Consider the following 23,005-nt stretch of genomic DNA (forward strand, 5'->3'; position numbering starts at 1 on the left):
TTCAACTCGTTGCAAAGTCGTCATATAAATCTCGGAAATAATTATTAATAAAAATGCAGGGCAATTTCTCATACTGGTAGGAGCTCTCTTCAAAATGAATAATTACGATATATTTCCATCCCACGAGTTTCCACGGTTTAATAAAACAAATTGAAAGCATTTATGATGAAATGAGAAAATTCTTCTCTCACACAGCTGAGCCGAATTGAATTAAAACATCAGCATGCTGAATAGGAACCCACTTTGAGCCTTTGACTGAACTTTTTTGCATTTCAAAATATACCGTGGATAAATTAATCGTGAAGAGCTAGTGTATCTTACGAATGAAAATGCGTACGGCCAACACTTATATGAAAAAAAAATATTTCTCGCAAAACACATACATTTCCTTGAGATTGTCGATAAAGTGGAACTGGTTCAGCTTGAGGTTAGGTTGAGTTTAGTCAAAAGTGAGTGGGTATATTCGACCCTCCATCGCAACCCGCAAAGATTTACTGTGGCTCACACCTATTCACACTTGTAAACGAACGGGTGTTTCACTCAGGGTTTTTTGTTGGTAGTCAGGGAAAATCAGACTGATCCTCTTATAATATGGAACTTTTACTGATTGAAATGAATGAACAATACAGGCATCAATAATGGATGGTTATTCGCAAATATACAGCTGAAATAAGATTTAATTAATTCTCACAATAGAATACTGGCTTTACCATTGCCTACCTAAAATAAGATGCAGGCACGAGTCGCCACAATACAAGTATTATTTAACCTTTCAGGTCCCAGACAAATTATATTAAACTGAGTAACGCGTATGTAACAATAAAACTACAGACTTTTACTTCGTTTCAACAAATCTCTCTCTGCGAACGCCATTTAATAAAATAGTTTCCGATATAAAAACGGTGGCGGTTTTTCTGTACATTCCAATAGATGCGAGGTTTTTAGGCATACCGAAGATCGCTGTGACAAGCAACCCATCATACAATACTATAATGGATGTATAAAAATATATGTTAACGGAGTAAACGTAAAATAACTCAAAAGAAAAATACCCGTGTTTTGCTACATCTCGCCCCCCCCTCTTCAGCTTGAGTTCCGAATTCATTTTATTCGTATATTCAAGTTGGAGTAACCGGCTTATGATATGGTTTCAAATGACTGGCATGAAAGGTGCCGCGTTCCTCCAGTCTGTCGACGTGATTCAATACGTACGTATCCTCTGAAACTTTCTTTTTAATCCGGTATGGACCTTCAAAAAGGGGCAGTAATTTCTTTGTCTCTGACCGAATCGCAGAAGACATATTGTTAGCTTTAAGAAGTACCAAATCATTCGGCTTGAAGCGGGTATAGGGGCGGCCCAGATGAGAGACAGCACGACGTTCTGCCTTGCTCTTCAAAGTGGCCTCAGCCAGAATTAGTTTTTCGGTTAGCGGAAGGTCTTCCATGGTGGCCGGGTGACGAACAGCCGGTGGTAAAAGTTTTAATCTCGTTTGCCCATATTCCAATTCGGCAGGTGAAAACCCCGTCGATTCGTGTACGACGTGGTTTAAAGAATCCTGAAATAGAGCTATGTCTGAAGACCATTTACTATGGCGTTCATGACAATAGGTCCGCAATATCCTACCAATTTCGCGCATACAGCATTCAGAGGGATTAGCCATGGGATGTCTGACTGATATGAACACTAGTTTTATGCCTAAGTCAGACAATGTTTTTTTCCAAATCTTCGAGGTAAATTGGGTGGCGTTGTCGTGTAAGATACGCATAGGCGGACCATGTAATGGAAAATATTTAGTCGTCAGTCGATTTAATATGGTCCTAGAAGTCGTTTTTTTCGAAGGGTATAGTGTCACGTATTTCGTGAAGACATTTAAAACCGTTAGTATATAAGAAGTACCTCCACGACTACGAATCGATAGCCAACAAATCACTTTCAGATTCCGGAATTATTTGCATCTGCGGCGGGTTAGGTAGTTTTGATATCTTCGCTTTTTGACAAATATCACAAGTTTTTAGGTATTTTTTTTATTGTTCTCTGCATATTATGGAAATAAACTTCATCATGTAAAACTACCCAAACTTTGTGAACCCCAAAATGTCCCAGCGCACAATGATATCCTAAAATTAATTCTTTTATCACACTTTTTGGTATACAGAGAAGTATTTCGGAACGCGAGTTCCCCTTTTATACAGAATATTGTTATGGAGAACGAACTTTTTTTGTAAATCCGAGTCTAATGGAAGATTGGTTATAATATCTAAGAGGTATTCATCCTCACTCTGGTACTCTACAATTCTATTCAGTGTACCTATCAAAAGTTTCGAGAGCTTCAATCGATAAAGCTGAAAACACTCATCAAATAGGGTCGGTAAACGTCCACAAGCAAAACGCGACAACGCATCCACTTGACCATTTTCACGTCCTAGGACATGAACAATTTCCATTTGGTACTCCTGTAAGGCCAGAGACCAGCGAGTTATTCTTGGCGAAAGTAGGCGGCAAGTATTGAGGTAAGTGAGCGTCCTACTATCTGTATGTAATTTGTTCGACAACAAGTCTATTTTCCATCTTTGGATACACCAGAGGGCGGCGAGGACTTCTTTTTCATTGACGCTGTAATTTTTTTCCCTGTCCAATAATAAGCGACTTGCCCATGCCACGACTCTTTTCTCCCCATCCACAATTTGGAAAAGTTGGCCTGCAATTCCATAATCACTGGCATCTGTCGCTACATGCCAGGGTAGAGCTAGATCAGGGTGGTATAATAACGTAGCCCATTCCAGTTCTTTCTTCAAGTCTTGAAATGACTTTTCCTGCGCCTCTCTCCATTGCCATCGTGAAAACTTTCTTAGTAAATGAGTGGCGGACAGCTCGGCCATTCTGGGGAAAAACACCTATCATAATTACAAAGCCCAAGGAATTTCTGTACCTCCTTAACATTCTTTGGACGTTGGTAGTCCGATATCGCTTGTATTCGCTCGGGATCCGGGCTCATACCTAACGGACTCACGACGTAGCCTAAAAAATGCATTTCTTTCTGAATGAAGCGGCATTTTTCTCCTCTAACAGTTAGGCCCGCTTCTTCCAACCTTGAAAACACCTTCTCCAAATGATCCTGGAACAAATCTGATATCACGAGCAAGTCGTCAATATATGTGAGCAAAAAGTCATCGTACTTTTCCCCAAAGATGATGGAAATTGCCCGGGTAAAAGAGCTAACCGCTGTTGAGATCCCAAATGGTAAAACACAAAACTGATAAATTTTATTTCCTACGATAAATCCGGTATATTTTCGATCTTCATGTTTCAAAGGTATCTGCCAGTAAGAGTTAGAAAGATCGATCTTTGACAGGAACTTTTTTCCATTCAAAGAACGGACAATGTCTTCAATGCGCCATGGAAGTTCACGATCCGTTTCCATAACAGAATTCAAGTGTCTTGCATCAAGACAAACATGAATGCTACTTTTTTTTAAGAGTGGTCATGAGAGGAGATACGTAAGGTGTAGATGCTCGTTTTATCACCCCCCAACTTTCCATCTGTGCAATGGTTTCATTACCTGCCGCTTTCATTAACTGCCGCTCGTTGTGCTACTGGTATCGGATACGGTTTGATAAAAAATTCTTTATAATTTTTCAATATTATCGAATGTTCATAACAGTTCGTGCGCCCCGGTATATCCGAAAAATCGACTTATATTTGAGTAGTACGTCTTTCAACAAACTTTTGTCTTTTTCCGGTAAATCACAAGACAATAACAGTTGACAAACATTAAAATCATTTTCACAAACAGTAACGGGACATCCGGTAAATGCGTTTCCTATTTTATTGGGATACGATTTGTTTATGAGAGCTGACATAGTCATGGGAAGTGGAAATTGGTGAGGAAAATTGTTTTCATGAATTTTTATTAGTTTTTCATTCACAACAAATTAAAAACACCTGTCTTTTAAGTTGATTAATACCTTATATAGTCTCAAAAAATCCATACCAACAATAACTGGGTAGGACAAATTAGAAATAACTAAGAATTCGTGAGCGAAACGGATATTTTGTATCGTGAAACCGAGTGATGTTTGAAACGATACTTTTTTGAATTTTGCCTTGAAAGCACTCACTACTTTTATGCCTGAACACGGAAAATGGGATATTATACCATGGAAGTCTGAAAGTTGACTCCATAACTCAAAAGAAATAGCGGAAATGGTACTTCCAATATCGATCATTGCTGAAAAATGAAATTTATACATTTCCACTAAGATGATTGGGGAACGTGTATCGATTGGCTCATAATTAAAATCGCACTCCTCTAATAACTCATTCACCGGATTATTACTGACATAAATGGCTCTATTAAAAATCCGTCCCAAATTAGAGCCTAGGTCTGGGATGGACTCTAGTTTTCCGCAGTTTCCGATTCAATTCGTGAATCTAACACTGAAATATTTTTTGTTTGATAATGTTTATGATTCGGTTTGGAAAATGTTTTATTAACCGCCGGAAACGTATTAGTATTATATATACCGTTTTGGGAGGTACCATGACTTTCCCATTTCGTTTTTTCTATATCAAAATAATAATCGGCCTGTCGCAATCTGTCGACCGCCGATAACAGTGAATCAGTTCCTACCAATACCGCCGAAATGTGCGGAGGAAAATGACGCGCAATTGTGTTGCGTGTTGCGCGTGTGTTTTTGAGGTTGTAAATGTCTGGCCATTGATAAATATTTATTGAAATAATTTACAAAAGAACCGTCACTTTCCCTATATCTTGCAGACTCCAATTTTATTTTCAGTTGCAATTGCCTTGTAGCTCCCCAAAACTGATCCAAAATAGCTTTCCGAAATTGTTGATAATCAACAAAAGTATTCGCGAACGCATCGAACCAAAGTTTTGCTGGTCCCTCAAACAAGACTACAATTTGGTATCAGAGAATTTTGGTTTTTAGGAAATCCAAAATTTTATTTTCCTCCTGCTAAACCTAAAGGAAGGTAAAATCTCGATTGAAAATCGTGCCCAGGTTCATTACTATTATCCCTATTGTTATCCCTGATATTGTTACAGTCGGGTACGTATTGAACATAATTACTATTTTTGTTAATTTCAGGAAGAGCCAGTAATTTATTTCTCACTTCTTCTCTTATAATTTCTATTAATTGCTTCTGGGACAGAGTTGAACATTCATTTAAACCTGGATGGGGATCCGCAACTGTACTCATTGTAATGTTTCCCCCTGGATGTGGTACCGAAGTGGTGTTCGCATAAAATGACAAGGAAGTCGCTCCCAGATGTGAAAAATCAGAATATGACACCTCCGGCAATGACGTAGTAGGTGGAACATCTCCTTGAGTTGATATAGAAATTTGAAAATCGGGAATTTCCATTTACCGTCGAGTCGGCACTTTGCTACTGATTATTCATTCCTCCTTTGCTTCTCAAGTTATATGTTGGGCTGGCCATCATAAAACAGCAATAAAAAAACCCTAGCCCCACGTTGGGCGCCAAGTTGTAAAGGAACGGGTTTTTCGCTCAGGGTTTTTCGTGGGTGGTCAGGGAAAATCAGACTGCTGCTCTTATAATATGGAACTTTTACTGATTCGATGTGAAATGAATGAACAATACAGGCATCAATAATGGATGGTTATTCGCAAATATACAGCTAAAATAAAATTTAATTGATTCTCACAATAGAACACTACTGGCTTTACCATTGCCTACCTGAAATAAGATGCAGGCACGAGTCGCCATGTAACCTTTCGTCGTTATGTAACCTTTCAGGCCCCAGGCAAATTATATTAAACTGAATAACGCGTTTGTAACAATAAAACCACAGACTTTTACTTCGTTTGAACAAATATCTCTCTGCGAACGCCATTCAATAAAATAGTTTTCGATATAAAAACGGTGGCGGTTTTGCTGTACATTCCAATAGATGCGAGGTTTTTAGGCATACCGAAGATCGCTGTGACAAGCAACTCATCATACAAATATATAAAGGATGTATAAAAATATATGTTAACGGAGTAAACGTAAAATAACTCAAAAGAAAAATACCCGTGTTTTGCTACACACTCAACCAAATAAACCCAGCTACTCAACGAAGCCGATTAGTTTGTATGATGGGTGGTCTTTCAGGTCAGATGGTGAGAGTACGGCTGCCAAACTATGAAAACCTGATTTGGTCCCCAGCGGGGCAGGCACAAAGCATATGCTCTGCTGTTTTATCATTTTCCAAACACAGGCAACACACTGTCTTTCTATAGTCCGAGTCTCTGCATATGATGATTCAAATGACAGTGACCTTTGAGAAGACCTGTTAGACATCGTAGTTCATCTCTACTATACCAACAACTTTTTGTTATCAGGCTTTGAAGCGTGAATGAACGCCTGGAAGATTCTGTCATTCAGATGTTCTATATTTATTCAGCAAATCCTAAAGCGATGCCACTGACCGATTTTGGTCCGATGAAGCTGCTTGCAGCACCCTCCTTCACAAGGAACTCAGCAACATCATTGCCTTCCAGGCCAGTATGACCAGGAATCAAGAACAGAAGCAATCTCTTTCTATCGAGGAAAGTTGTTTTCGGCAATTTGCTACCAACTCAGATGCTGCTCGGTAGGATCCGAGAGCTTACAACGCCGCTTGACTGTCTGAGAATATTTTTATTGACTTGTGTATAAGGTTGAATTCTTTCAATCTCTCACAAAAGTGAGATATTTCCTTCACCTGGAGGATCCAGTCCTCTTCACTCGGGAACAGTACTAAGACACTATGTATTGACAGTGTGAGGCATAACGCTGTGACTTTCAGTATCAACCAGCAGTCTGTTGTACTCTGCATTAAATGCATCCCATCTAGCCTGTCTCCAGAAAAATGTGTAGAAGAGGTAGATCCAGAAGTAATATCCATGGCCGGTGATGGTGTGGTACTGATGGCACCACTGATGGCCAGAGAAGCCTGTCTCTGTAAGCCGGAGAGCTTGGCCTGATCCGATTTCTGTAAAGCATTTGGCCACCAGGCAATCAAACTATAAGTGATCATTGGTCTGACAATCATCACATAAATCCAATAGATTTGTTTAGGAGCTGAACCCCAAATTTTACCACGAATCCCTTGACATGTCCATAGGAACAGTATGGCTTTGTATAAAACTGTTTCCAAGTGAGTGTTCCAGGAGAATTTTTTTTAAGGACAATGCCAATATAGTCCACCTCCTCTCCATTGAGAGAAAGTGGCGTTAAATCTGCTCCTCCTGGTGAAGGGGATTATCACAGTTCTGCCGGGGTTGACAGACATCTGCTCCCTCAGGCACCAACTGTGAACAACGCTCATCGTGCTTTGAAAGATATAAGAAGCTCACTTTTCCGACGTGGACCTTGTCAAGATGACGAAGTCATCTGCATAAGCTTGCAGATCTACTTTTCTTCTGTCGAGGGCATTAAGCAGTCTTTCCATCAGGAGCGACCACAGAAGGGGAGGCAGCCTTTCGTGACCCTGAACCTAATGGCTTTGCCTTGAAGAGTCGTAGTTGCAGTTTTTTTCAGCATGGCATCGATCCAGCCCGTTATGGTCGATTTTATACCTTTTCTAGCCAGGGATGATCCTATACATTTAGGTTGTGCATTATTAAATGCTCCTTCTATATCGAGAAATACAGCAAACGCAGTTTGAGAGTCGCTATTTGAGCGAAAAATATTATTTTTTTCGCTTTTGAAACCTAAGTACGTCAAAACGTTATAATTGTATTCTGTGAGTAGAGCATAACGTGTTAGAGGAATTGGAACGAGAGCCACGACAACTTCCGAACATGCCGTTCCATGGCTTAAGAATGGATTTTCATAGCATGGTTATCTGACTTTCCAGTCATTCCATGGTATAAAAGTTAACCATTCACATAATGAAAATAACAATTGAAACCTCCAAGAAAAGAAATATAGAAATCCATCGACAAAATGAAATGTAAATACCTCTTGGTTTGAGCGAATGAAAGCTGATTCTTCTCCTGATATTTTCTCTCGGATGTAGTAAAACGTTCTAAGAGACTAAAGGACAATGTGAAATAATCCTTTCAATCAATCATCAGACATTCATGTTAGGGTAAAATATTTTTCATTCACGTATTTTCATTTCCTATACTAAATTTTGAAAAATCACCTTCCAATTTTCTCTCGGCAAATATATTTCTGCCACTATCATTTCATTCTCTTTGAAGTAACAGAAACTGAAAGCTTTGAATGAATCAATCTTGAGTGAAGTCAGTGAAAACTCATGAAATACCCATAGATCTTTTTAGTGAAATATTTTGTTTCTTTGTGCTGGAGTGAATATGTGGAGAAATTGAACAGTAAACGAAAATTTTTATCGACTTTTTCTATAGATTTTCGCTTCCACAATCTGGAGAATAATGAAAATTGTAATGATGTGCTCTATACAGGGGTAGGAAGAGCAGAATTTTAGTTTACCATGATGAATTATAACGTAAACGCAATATATTTTTTCTCAAAGAAAAATGTTCAGTTCATCAATGAAAAATTAGCATATTTTTTACACATCGGAGAACATCCCAGTGATTCATTTAGTTTGCTCCGTCGGTAATGTATTCGAATTTCATGTATTCTTCTTCAGATTGATCACCTTTATGAAATGAAACATTGAAACCTACTTATTATTGCTTCTTCCTTCTGCTATTCTATGAGGAATGAACTCTATGCCAAAAACTGGGTTTTACAATAACGTTACCTACATTGGGTTACGTGATTATATCAAAGGGTTTCAATTGAATAAGATTCAATTCCGAAATTACGTGAGCATGATTATTATAATTATTCACACCCCTAACCCCCTTTCTCAGCAAATGTAGTTGAAGCTCTTACCCCGCCTTTCATGCTTACGTGAACATTGTTACTTGCATTTTTCATTTTTCAAACATGGACAATGTATGGGTTTCCATATGTGTAGATAGAAAAACTAATAACTGCTGTTGACGTTATCAGTATCTAGACCCCTCGTCCTCAATGTCATCAAAAATAAGCAAAGCAAAGACTCCCCCGACCCCCTATAGTGTTTACGTATACATTATAACAAATTACCACTGATATTTCATATGTAGTAATCGAATGTAATTGAAATAGGAGTGAATCTGAAAAATTAGATGAATAATTGATTGACATTTCCCATTGATATTTACCTTTATGTTACTTTAGAAGCTCCAGAAAATAATACAGAGCATGCCTGAGGAGCTTTAAGCAATTATTCAGCGCCAAAAGAGATTGCTATCTTTCCCCTGAGACATAAATTCGTAATCCTAAACTCACGCTCACTTGGCAAATATAATCATTGCACCAAACTTGACCCAAGTTTATGTCTGAACCGCTTGGATAGTCTCGGCGAATTTACATTGCAAATACCGAATGACCTCCCTCGTATGGGGGAAAACAATCAAGATGTAAATTGTGCATTCTGAATCGGTCTCTGGACGTTACAAGCGCATGTGAGAGGTGGCGTATTTTTTAGATGAAAAAAAACGTTTTGATTTTTAGGTTTTTGTGAACGAGCAAAAATTTCAGAATATGGAAAAATGTCAATATTTTATTCGAATAGCTTCCGATGAAACAGAATGAGGCCACGTCTGGTTCAAAGATAGGTAAACATGCGGAAATAAATTCAATTTGTTCAGTGAGAGAACAACGCACAAATAGACTCGGTTCAAAAAATTCTCGCAGAGGTCGACCTTGAAATATGATCAAACGTTTCGGTTTCAAAATACTTCTTCTCAACCTGAAACTTTTGCAGTGATTGAAAGTATTTGAAGAAGGTTATTGTAGTTCTTAGTAATTCGCGAAAAGAGCTACCTGGGCTAAAAAGTCTTGGGCCTAACATATAGATGGCGCTAGTCTTATTGCATTGACCGCTTTTTCAGTTAGTACCAATCTTCAAAAGAAAGGTGTTGAATTTTCATGATATTCTACTCATGAGATTGTGAATTATTGTGTTAAGAGTGAAAAGGGTGAGAAATGGATTGAAAAGTATTATAAGGACTCCGCTCCATCACAAACAACAATTGAACGGTGGTTTGCTGACTCCAAACTGGATCGTAGAGATACCGATGATACCGAACGCAGTGGACGTCCAAATGAGGCTGTAACACCAGAAAACAAATAAAAAACACAAAATCGTTTTGAATCATCGAAAAGTGAAGTTGCGTAAGTTAGCTGAAACAAGAAGGAACATGACAAACCGGAATTTTTGCATCGCTATATGACAATGGATATGGAACAAGGATCCATCACTCCACTCAGGAATTAGGATGATCGTCATCTGAGTGGAGAGCAACTTGTGAACCTCGTCCAAAGCGCCCGAAAGCAACAACAATCATCTGGAAAGGTTATGGCCACGGTATTTTGTTAGAGCGGTGCTGGAATAATTGTGTGGCTCCTGATGGAGATTACGTTGATGCATGAGGCCAATTTTGAACAAAAAACCGCGTTTCCTCTCTTAGGCCCGGTACTTTTCAACCCATGTGTTACATACTATGCGTTTGTTCACGATTTGTAAACGCGATACCTGATTCATCTCTGTTCATTTTGAAGTTTCGTATTAGTTCGCTGAAATGTGTAAATACGAGCAAAGCATTATAGATAAGGTTATTTTCATAATGCTGGTGCAAAATAAAATGAATATTTTGAACGAAAGAACAAAATACGCAAACGGTGGAGTGTGTCACGATTTATTCTCTGGAGTCAGTTCTATACGATAATGAGATACTATTTGCTATCACACTATTTTCAACTACAGATACAATGGCACCGATCTGCTGAATGATTTATCAGTAGAATTCTTCGGTTTAAAGTGGGTGGGGTATAATAATAATAATGATACGCCCTAAGCTCTGGGGGATATTGAATCCGAAGGCTCGTACAAGCTAATAAACCTGATGTAGTCCTTCTCGACCACCAGAGCAAGACGATATTTGTCGTGGAGTTTTCAGCTCCTGGTGAGACGAATATCGTCCAAAAAGAAGAGGAAAAACGGATGAAATATCAAGATATTCTCTTCGAACTCCGCAGACTCTATCCAGACCACTCTGTCAAGACGGTTGTTCTGATTATTGGAGTCCTTGAGTGTATCTCTCAGTGTAGTCACACTTTTCTACTTCCTGAAAATGTCAAAGTCGAAGCTGAAACGTCGAACAATGCAAAATTTTGAACGCGGTTCAACAGAAATCAGATGTTCAAATTTCTAACCGCAGAAATCTATTCTATTTGTATACTTATCTGGTGATGTTTCGAATACGTTATCCATCTTCATTATCATATCGATGATCAATTTGATATTATCAATGTCAATGATAATAATAATATCAAATTTATTCACATCAAAGATGGAATCATAACTACAAATTCTAATGTTTTGATTTAAATAGGTTGGATAAAGAAAATGGATAGAGTCTTTAAAACGTCACCAGATGATACATATTTCTTTCATCATGCAAATTTTTTTAAATTCAAGTTAATGACAAATTTGATTTTTTTTCCAAAATGCTAAATCATCAAATGCAGTAACTTTTTGCCCTTTCTACATTTGTATTTATTTGTAAATTTAATATTCTGATTATTTTATAGATCTGTAGAAGGTAGCAATTCTAAATAATAAAAACTATTTCAAATATAAATTGTCCTTCCCAAAATAAAATATTTAAACAAAATTAGTTTTCACCATATTTTAATTATCTTCTCATCATACAGAATATATCAATGGAAAATTTATATTGATACACCCAGTCTGACGCCTATTAGTATTATCTTAAACGTAATATCAGAAAAAACATCGAGCGGTTCTTTTGGCGGTATTTTCGCATTCTTTGTCGGTGTTTCCGCGTTCTTTGTCGAATATCCCTATTTTGATGGCTCGTTAGCGGTGCCCTCAAGGAATATAGAGGGTAGACATATCTCAATGATTTTGTGGGTGAATTTTTCCAACGACAGATTGAATTCTTGACACTGTGTTGAAGCTATTAATAGAAAACATATAATGTGGAAGTGAATATATTAACTATAATGGAACTTCAAATATAGTAATAAATGCTCTGTGTGATACAAATTGCTGCGTAACATACACTAGTATAGGTTCGCGAGGCCAAAGATCAGATAAATATCATACCTCTAATATTTTTTCCGGCGAAACATTGCCGATGAGATAAAAGCTTTTATTATTGTTGGTGGCAATGCATGTCTTTTGAAAGATATTTTCAGGGTTTCCTATAGTGAAAATCGAGACAGAGATACATCAAAGACTATATTCGATCAGGATTTTGTTGAGTTTTACGAAATATCATTTCGTAAAACGATAATCCATTAGTTAGGAAAGCTATGGATTATGCTGTAGACGATCCCTCTCGATGTAGAAGGCCCATCCCGTAAATCAGTCTTGACCCGTTTGTCTCTCTCACGAACATCAGTCGAAAGGGTAAGGGAGCCAGGCTCCAACCTGTTCAAACCAAGATGACACGAATAAACAATTTCCAGTTTATTGAAAATATCCTCACATGACAAAACTGCAGTAACGTCAGTAACAAATGAAAGCGGTTGAAAAACATAGAAAGTTTCATTTTTCATGAACGGTGTTCAATGATCCTATACATTTTTTGAAAAAAAGTTGGTTGGTAACACGATTAATTTTTTCTCAAACATTTTTCTCAAAGAAAGAAAAAATCAAACGATTGTTTTTTTAAGAAAAAATTGATCCTTTTACCCAACCAACCTTTCTTCAGATAGAAAGTTTTATTTCTATGAAGATCTCCTACCACGTAGTAACGGCTACAACCATCAATTTATAAATTGTCGAGAATTTCAATTAGCTATCAAGTTAGCTCTTCACATTTGCCTTCGGTATGTAATAACTCCCATATATTTCTCCTTATATTGCATTATAATCAGTTACTCATCCTAAGTTTATTACGGATATAAAAAATCATCAACTTCACCTTCAGACTGAGATGAATTGCCAGTGTACCGAAATTTTTATACAAAACTGGCAGTTTTTCAATGACGTCGAAATGACAAAAAGAAAAATGAGATGTTCGAAACAGTCCCCCTGCATTCTGAACACAAGATATTCACTTTTCAACTTTGACTACACAACACCCAGCAAGCCCTGTCACATGCATGAGTGTTTTATACAAGTGACATAATAACGCGGCATATTCCTTTTTGTTCATTACCTTCATATTGTATTTCATTCGTTCCTCTGGCACTCTGATAAATGCTTTTCCTGTCGAATTCAGGTCGGCGGACGCCAGTTTGATCGCGCCGATTCAATTTTTTGACGCGTTAATCGCCCCCTTTTTATTCCGATTTTTGATTGTCAGCCCGATGAAATATCAAAAGCTATCATGATGAAAAATATGCCGGACTAGATCATCAATCATTGATGAATGTGAAGTGAAAATTGTTTCTCTCAACTGGACGGAAAATAATGTGTTGCATGTAGAAAATAATGAACAATTTGAAGTTACATTACTTGAGGAAATATCACAAAATATTGGTGACGAAAAGATTCGTAATCATTGGACGAGTCGATATATCTTGCCTATTTTATATACTATTAGCTGGGATACTGTTACGGTTCTATGTATCATTTTGTAATAAAACCGATATGTGGTCTTCAGTGTAATAAATGTTCATTTCTGGTTCATTTATGTTTTTGAAATTAATTTTGGCAGCGGCTGTCACCAGATGCGGATTTCTCAACATCAAATTTTGAATATCATGGGAGGTCCAAAAAAGCTGTAGGGTTCGTGCCGATCGTACGAAAGCCGATCTTTTTGAAACCTAACTACACCGTGTGCCTTTGTGAGATTGTTTTTCCTGCCACGTTCTACTCCTGAACGAGGCAGGAGGCTGCTAATTTCTGTTGAAGGCCTTTCAACTATCCTGAAGTGGTCCTGATTAATGATCCATTAAAAACAAAACGACGCTTCAGAACATGCTCATATTATAACACAGATATAAAAAATAAACGTGTATGTTTATAGACCCAAACAAATAACCGTGGAAAAATATAACATGAGAGTGAAAAAGAAAAAACACAAGCACTACAGAAAAATCCCCAAGGCGCTCTCAGAGCGGTACCTGTGCGAAAGTAGCGATTTGCATTGAACTTTACTCGATGGTGATTGAATCCATTTAAAAAAACGTTCTCAGAAAGTTCATTCCACATGATTGCATTCTCCAGATGGAAGAGTTCTTAAACAGTGAAACTCGAAGTTTACTGAGTTGAACCTCAAAACGATGAGCAGTCACAGTCCGTCGCGTATTTCTGATATGTACCGCTCTTGGAGGAATCAAATGTGCTAAGTCACCTGAAGATTTTCAATGAATGTATCTATGGAAGAGAGACAAATCTTCAACCTTTTTTCGATGTCCCAGGCTATTAAAATTGCACGTTATGTTTGATAGCCAATCAGGCGGATGTCTCTTTTCTGAATGGAATCCAGCAACTGGGTATATTTTTGGGCATAGCTCTATACATAAAAACAATTTTCCAAAGAATGTCTGAACTGAGCTATATAAAGCATCAGTTTTCTGGTTCGGAACAGTGTTTCAAGCTTTTTCGAAGCAGCATTTGCAATTGCAGCTACTTGATTGTGCCAAGACATATTAGTGTCCATTTTAACCCCAATCAAACTTATCGAAGCAGAAAATGGAATTGTCTGACCTGACATTATTATATCCGATTCGGAGACATTTATCTCCTTGAAGAAAAAAAAATTATCGAAAGATATTATAAAAAGTCAACAATGAATCATGTCTATAATAGCTGAATTATCTCGTTATCAACTTGTGTGTTATAAGCTAGAATTCCAACTCACACGAAAACCTCAATTAGGTACATTATTCAAGCTTAGTGGAAATCCTGAAGTGATCATTCGACCTTGTCTGGTCGACGTACTATTTTCAGCTTGAAACCCGTGTGTACTAATGCTATACTATTTACGCATATGAAAAGGGATGTGGTCTAATTCATTACTCTTCTTATATTGTCCCCAAGACACAACAACAAATTAGACAAAAACTACAAAATTAAAATGACATCCTTTGTCTCTGAACCAACATAGGGTTAGAAAAAAATCCAAATTGACTCACGATACTACACTAGGTTCTGGTCTCCCTCTCTGGTATGGTATCCGTGTGAAATATCAATCCGTTCTAAGTGCCAACAAACGAAACACAAGAGTTAACACATGAACCGCAATTTACCGTAACTTCACCATAATTCATTTCCTCTGAGAACGCCAGACTACATACCACCGAATCGCCCGATCAGATCGACTCCCTTATCCCAATCAACTTCTTGTTTCGAACCGCAGAACTGTCTCGATCGCAACTCTCGATCGCAACTCCCGATCGCCACTCTCGATCGCCAAAAAGAAAGTCCTCAATTAGTATTCCAATTCGCAGAACTGTCTCTAACACTTCTTCCTTGTACCGTCCCCCTATTGGTCATCTAATCTATTTAATATTTCCGAATTTTTCTATAATTCTTCCTTCCCAAGACCTATTTCTTTTTTTCATCGAAGTAATTGGTCAGTTTTCATTTCAAATAAATTTTCGGACCCGCTTATTCAACTGGTCGGACTTCGTGTCAACGAAGCTAATTACAAAAACTCCTAGCTTACATTTTCGCGTTCCCAATGTTATAACTCATCAACAGGATACGTTTATTCAGTCTAGCCTGAACGTAACATATACTCCTCCATGATGCCGCCAAAGTTCAACAGTCATAAATTTAATTCGACGCTTAATCTGTTGTAAAAGTATCGATACCGAAAAACCGGGTGGCCGACCTCAATCTTTATGAATGAAATAATATTTTACGTTACTATCGCAATGTCAGTTATTACAATTTCAAAATAAAATACCAACACACGTTTAATATTTCAGTATATTCAAAATAATGTTTCACAAAATATGAATGAATGAATTGCATTCAATACTGGAAATAGATACAATTACTCTGTACAATAAATTCATAGCAACCACCTTTTATAATTATTCATTCCTTTAGTTGATCAATTCTTGTTGTTAAATTCCATGTTCTTTAGGGTAATCAGATAAGTTCGACTTTAGAACAAAAATCCTAATCTTCAAGGGAAAAAAGGTTTACTTTTTATTCTTATCAGGAGAAGTTTTGGTGTTTCAGCTCAACACATTTGTAGATTTTAGTAACCAAAATTGAAAATACGAGTAAATATTATTAATTGTTATCTGAAGGTATAACATACACACTGTCTTGGGGATATTAGTAATATACCTCGGTTTTCACGATCTAATATTATAAGGCCATCCATCATCTTATAGAGTATAAACGGAAGAACATGCCAATTTGACCGAATTCTCCCTCCACATTTTTTTATTTCCTTATTCTGCCTCCGACAGTGTACAACAAAAATCATCCTGTTATGTCAACATTGTTGAAAGGGTGCCGTTTATACCAATCCAGAAGCAATATATCTTTGGGAATTAGTGCTACTGTTTGGCTGATCCGGTTACAAAGAACCTTGGCTGCTCCCACACTCCATGAAAAGTAAGATATTTCCTCATATATTCAAACCAGACATAGAACCCAGGAACCAAACTGAATCTGTCACAGCCAATGATAGGTACAATTTGGATGCTGAAAGGAAAACCGTGATCAATTCATACGTTTGCGACCAACTAAGGTTACCTACCTTACCACTGTAAACCAAAAGTATACACACACAACCTTGGGACACAACCTTGTTATGATCACCTTCAAATCCGTCTACATTGTCGAAGGGAATATGTATACAATTCTCAGTTGAAAATTATTTTACCCAGCATTCCTTTCCGATGAGCTCCGGCATTCAAATTCCAGTTTGAAGAATGTAACAACCCTTTTTCAATAAGATCAAGGCATGTTACAATACATGAATTCGCACATGGAGATTTTATAAAAAAGATAAAATTCAAATTATGACATAGTTATTGAATAATAAGAGGTCGATGGATCTTGCTTTATACACCCCAACCATACAAAAAATAGTTCGATTGGAATATTCTAGAAAAGTATGAAGCTGCAAATAATGCAACGATGAAACATTCGCCATGTCTGCGAATGTAAGGTTGTGGATACCAGGAGGCAATCAATTCATGGATAACCAAAATTAAGCCAAAAATTGTAGAATTGACTTTATATCCATTCGAAACTTTCATCACCATCTTTCTAAGTGAAGATAATGAATTGGGAAATAGATAGATAGATAGACATTTATTGATCATACACCAATTTACATTGGATTAATAAGTCAAAACAGAACAATGTTAAAATAATAAAATAATAAAACAATAAAACACTTTGAAAACATCTTCAAACCAAGCAACACTAAAAGTAGGTGGTACACTGTTCATTGACAGTCCGAAATGGATTTAGAAATACTATAAAATGCCCTAGATAACAGATAACATTTCAATTTTGTTTTGAATCTGAACAAGTTTGGCATTCTTCAAGTCATTATGTAGCATGTTGAATAAGTTTGCCGCAGCATATTTTGGGGATTTTTATAGGTCGAGTAGTTGACAATTTCCAATCTGTATTGGTTTCTTTGACGGGTTGGGTTGTGGTGGACATCCTCATTTTGGATAAAATGGTTTTTATGAATGTAGGCAAATATCAATAATGTATACAAATAGATACTAGTGAATGTCAATATTCTCTTTTCTTTGAGAGCATCTCTGCAAGATTCTCAAAAACCCAGGTGGAATATCAATCGTATGATTCTTTTCTGTGCTATGAATACTCTGCTGCTACCAGTAACGGGATCATAAACTATAATATTATGATTATTGGAAGAATATACCAATGAATGCATAGTAAACGCTCATGAGACCTTCTTCATTTAAACAGCTCTTTAAATTTTTCAACGCAAAGTAATGCTTATTCAAGGTGGAACATAGTGACTCTATGCATTTGTCCCATTTGAGGTTTTCATCGACGATTGGACCCAAAAACTTGCAGCTACTTTAAAATATGATTGATGAACTGTTTATATAAAGGTTTTCACTGATGGCTCGATATGTGGAATTGAATAGCAACAAAATGTTCTTCATACCAATGGTCGAATTGATTCAATACGTTTTTTGTTTTTGCTATTAGTTCATCTCTGTTAGGGCCAGATATCAAAATTGAGGAATCATCTGCGAACAAGTGAATCTTTCCATCTTTCACATGTTTGTGAAGGTCATTTATAAATGACAAAAAAATCAGTGGACCCAGGACGCTAGCCTGAGAAACTCCTGAGTTTACTGAGAATTCATCAAATGTTTTATCATTCACTCTGACTATCAGTTTCCTCCGTTCTAGGAATGAACGGAATCAGTCCTCAATTTTTACACGTATACCGAGTGCATACATTTTTGTCAAGATAAAATTGAAATTAAAAGTATCGAAGGCTCGGGATGAGTCGAAAAATGATCCAATGACTAACTCATCCGCCTCCATCTTATCCTGTATCAGCTGAATCAAATATCTAGTTGCAGTTTCAGTAGAATATCCTTCTCTGAAACCATGTTGGTTTGGGCTAAGTATATTGAACTTTTTTATTTATTGGTTCAGCCTATGTGCCATCCCTTTCTCCAATACCTTTGACAAAATACTCAATAATGCAACAGGCCTATAATTGAGTAAGAAATGTCTGTCATTTTTTTTGTAGATAGGTGATACTAAGGATATTTTCAGCCGACTTGGAAATTGACCCAGTTCAACTGATTCATTCAAAATATACGTCAAATATGGTGGAATTTCTGTAGCACACTTTTTCATTAGGTAAACTGGAATTTCATCTATTCCAGTAGATTTTTTATTCTTTCTGAAAAGAAGAAGATTCGACAAGTTGATGACAAAATGGCTGTCACCAGTAGCAATGAAGACATATAGGACAATAATTTAGATAAAGCTATAAAAGTCAATAACAGCCAAACGTTGATCATGATCATCGAAGTTCATTTGTTCATAATTATAATCATTTTGTTTTTTGTGCGATATACAACTGCTCAGTCTCAATATCCTCAGGAAAAATAGAGGCAATGAACGAACATTGATTTTATACCGAACTCCATATGTTTCACTCTGTTTGAATAAAGGAACTGACCCATTCGTATTATATTTGAATGAACTATTTAGTTTAATCAGACGTCAGTATAGCTGAAAAAAAAATCAAACCATCAATTTTCAAATGCAACATCAGTTACTTTTGAATATGACCACAAAGCAACTCAAAACGACTTCATTGATACTGGCCTTCCTGTCTCTAATGATATCCTGCATTCTGCGTAGAAAATCTTTCAAGAATCTTTGTGGAATTTGATTTCATTTGCATTATTTTTTTCCAAAAAGTCCTAATTTGGGTAGGTAGCCGAATATTGTGCTCGTAAATTTCTTTTCTTTATGCCGCATACTTGTTCTGATGAATTTATTTGCATCATAATTATTTGCTAGACACTCAAGGTGACCCATCTTGACATCAAACAGCTGATTCACTGAATTATTGGATATAGCCGTTACTACGTGGTAGGAAATCATAATGAAGAGAAGAGAATTGAAACTTTTTATGTTCTTTACCACTTTCATTTGTATGCTGAATACGGAAAGTCCTTCAGACTAGGTGAAAATGATTCGACGTTTTCAAACCATTCTTTGACATGCAACCACAAGTTCCTGAATCTAAACGATACGGAAATTTTGCACTATGCAAGGAAGATTTGCAAACTCAATTACTTAATTGGACTCCTTGGAAATTCAAAAGCATGAACATTGCGGGTGTGACCTCTCTATCTCTCTCTCTCTCTCTCTATATGATAATGGATTTTGCTACCATTGAGGTGCATTAAGCCATACGGGTGCAACCTGTTAAATGATCAAATCAATCTAGTTTACTTACCGGTTCTCAAATTAGCGTATCCACATTGTAATCATTGTATTCACAAGTAATAAAATTTCAGGTAACACGAAACTGATATTTCTCCTCCTCTCCTGAGGATGCTAACTTTGTTGGCGAAACGCGCGTCGAGTGCAAAAATATCAGTTTGGTGTTAGGGCAATTGATCTCGAAAAAAGTTATTCAACTTCCACACCAAAGGTTCCAATCTCATCGTTAAATTTCAGGTACTCAATTGAGCTAAGTACCTCTGTTATTACCTACAGTTGTGTTACATCCCCGATAGCACCAAATATTTGGTAAATATTTTCTTTGCATGAAATAAATATTTATATCTTTTACAAATATTTGTTATCTAAAACAAATATTTTTTAAATATTTATTTTACAATATTTCATTTCAAATATTCAATAAATATTTCCAATATATTCAAAAAGTAATATTTTATTAAATATATAGAACAAATATTCGATTTCTAACGCATAGAAAATATTCGAGAGCTTATATTATAAAAATATTTCATAGATATTTCGACAAAAATAAATAATATATAACACAAGTTTCAATTTGAACCAAGATGTTATAGGTACCTACTTAAGACAGTTTATTTTTCGTTTTTGAAAAATATTTCTGCCCAAGTAAAATACAAGTTATAAATTTTATTTAATCTTGTTTTCTTTATATTTTGGGAGTTTAAATCACAACCTGCGTTTATTCAGTTATTCCAACGAAAATTAAGTATTTCTAATGCTTATTTTTTGTATTTTCATAATTTAAATTGAAATTCATTAACACAGCGGAGTTCTACCAAGTTCTGCTCTTGCATGCATTGAGGTGTAGAACGTGAACGTGTGCGGGACGAACAGCTTTATTTTGTTTTGTCTTTTGTCCGACTTTTTAGGTTAGAGTTTTGGAGACAACGTGCAAAACGCGTTTTGTGTAGATATACTTTGTTAGAGTTGTTTGTTGTTTTAATTTGAACTATATGGTGTAAGTATTATTATGGATAAGCAACGCAATTCTTTATACTGTAAAAAATACCGTTTTAAAAAAAAGAACAACTACGTCATTCTTTGAATATTTTAAATTTAGAATCTGAAAGTTCGGCGACTAGTGGTCAACAACAACAATATGAATCGGATATAATTCCAGTTAAGTTGATAAGTTAATTGATTATGGTTCTCTGCAATCAACAAAAAATTATAACATATGAAGAGAGGTCAGGGGAAAAATGTACTTTGTCCATTTTAGATAATTTTTTGAGTTATTTCAATTTGAACATTATTTTGTAATGAGAACAAATTTTTAAAGTTGCCGATAATCATTACCTCAAAAACTAATTTTATTTGTACCAAAAATGTTTGTATTGTTGAAGTGCTAATTAGGCAAGGAAAAAGTGTACTTTGTCTCTTATTTGTAATGTGGTAAGACTAGACAAAGTACATTCTTCCTTTGACCTCTTCATATGGTAAAATATTATGGTTTTATTTGCAGATGATTTTTCTATATTTTGCTGGAGGAAACAACTCACACAAAAGTATATATATGGCAATGCAAAAGATATTTGCCAAAAATTTAGCTATATTCTACAGTGGACAAGGCAAAAATTAAAAAATATCTTTTTGCTCTATGAAGATTTATGAAGCTGTTGTCTGTGAGTATGATTTGTTCAGTTTTAACAAAAAGAATGAATATTTGATATGAAAATAATTGCTTTTTTCTTCTTTTTAAGCTGCAGTTAGAAAAAGGCATAATAATGTGACTGACGAATCAATTAAAAAATCTTTCTCCTTGTTTTTAGCTACTGCGAAATCGAGATTATTAAATAAACAGAATGCATTAGGCAGGTAGGTATAGTGCCTGTTGTTATTTTTTTATCAAATATTTTAGTGGTTCTATGCAGGCTTGTGTTAAGTCAGACCTCTTTTAACGAAAATATATTTGAATCTTTTTTGTTCTTCTCATAAATAACTATGAATAAACTACTCATGATATCATCAGTTGATGATATAGTTATTATACATTGAAATAAGACTAACAGCTTATCATAATTTACATCAAGAACATGCATGAAAATCTTTAATACTGTGTACTAATAAAATATATTATTATCAGTGTTTAATTTTTTAATGAAATGGTTTTGCAGCGTACCGAAGAAGAAATTTAATTAACAAACATGTAGATACCTACCTTTTGAGAATTACATTTTTTTTCAAATTACTCAAATTTTGTATTTTTTCACAGTATTATAATATTTATAAGGAATATTGAACAACAAATATTCATAGGAAATATTTATATATATATATATATATATATATATATATATATATATATATATATATATATATATATTTAATAATTATTTACAAATAATATTTGTTTAATATTTAAAAATCTGTCGCTACAAATATTTACCCAATATTTTTTTTAAATATTTAAAAAATATTTTTTGCTATCTGGGATAAGGGCTAATGTAATCGATCATTTTTAGTTTAGTTTATAAGTTTGAAAATGTCCTTCTAGGACGAAACTGCAGTAACGTTAGTTACGAATGAAAGTGGTAAAAACATAGAAAGTTTCAATTCTCTTTTCTTCAGCTGATTTAATGTTTATGTTGAATGTGATCGGGTATTATCATGCGTTAGCACAAACATATCGGAGTCAATAGAGCCGTCCTAAAATATAAAGGTGAAATCAAAATGAATACAGACTGTCCTTGTAGGATGGAACAGAAAGTTTCATTTATAATTTTTCTTGATGATCTTCTACCACGTAGTACCGGCTACATTCATCAATTTATTGAAATACTATGAATCACTCCCGAAGCGGTGATTCTTCGCAAAATGATATGTTAGGAAACACTACCCTAACTTTCTGTATTCAAGACTCCGCCCATCAAACTTTCGTAATTGAATTATTGTTTTCTGTATGAATAGAATCACTCCCCACTGATGTCCATACCAGTAATCTTCTTACTTTGACAGATACATTCACTTGTTTCGAATTCAACAATTCGTTATAGAATTGGTGAGTACTTGATAAATA

The 23,005-nt window shown here is 35.7% G+C and overlaps 1 protein-coding gene and 1 long non-coding RNA gene across 2 annotated transcripts in view; one reads left to right on the plus strand and one right to left on the minus strand.

The window, feature by feature from the left end:
* The window catches only part of LOC111514591 (uncharacterized), a 192,333-nt gene that overhangs the window by 146,507 nt on the left and 22,821 nt on the right, over window positions 1-23,005 (minus strand). The gene's annotated exons all lie outside the window — the stretch shown is intronic.
* On the plus strand, window positions 20,806-22,164 carry LOC141484934 (uncharacterized). The gene is made up of 3 exons (XR_012466885.1): window positions 20,806-20,947; window positions 21,452-21,611; window positions 21,690-22,164. It is a non-coding gene; the product is annotated as an uncharacterized lncRNA (long non-coding RNA).

The sequence above is a fragment of the Leptinotarsa decemlineata genome, unplaced genomic scaffold, assembly GCF_025532065.1.
Source record: "Leptinotarsa decemlineata unplaced genomic scaffold, Ldec_3_MD MMD2_tig00026299_RagTag_RagTag, whole genome shotgun sequence".
In the NCBI taxonomy this organism is placed as follows: domain Eukaryota; kingdom Metazoa; phylum Arthropoda; class Insecta; order Coleoptera; family Chrysomelidae; genus Leptinotarsa; species Leptinotarsa decemlineata.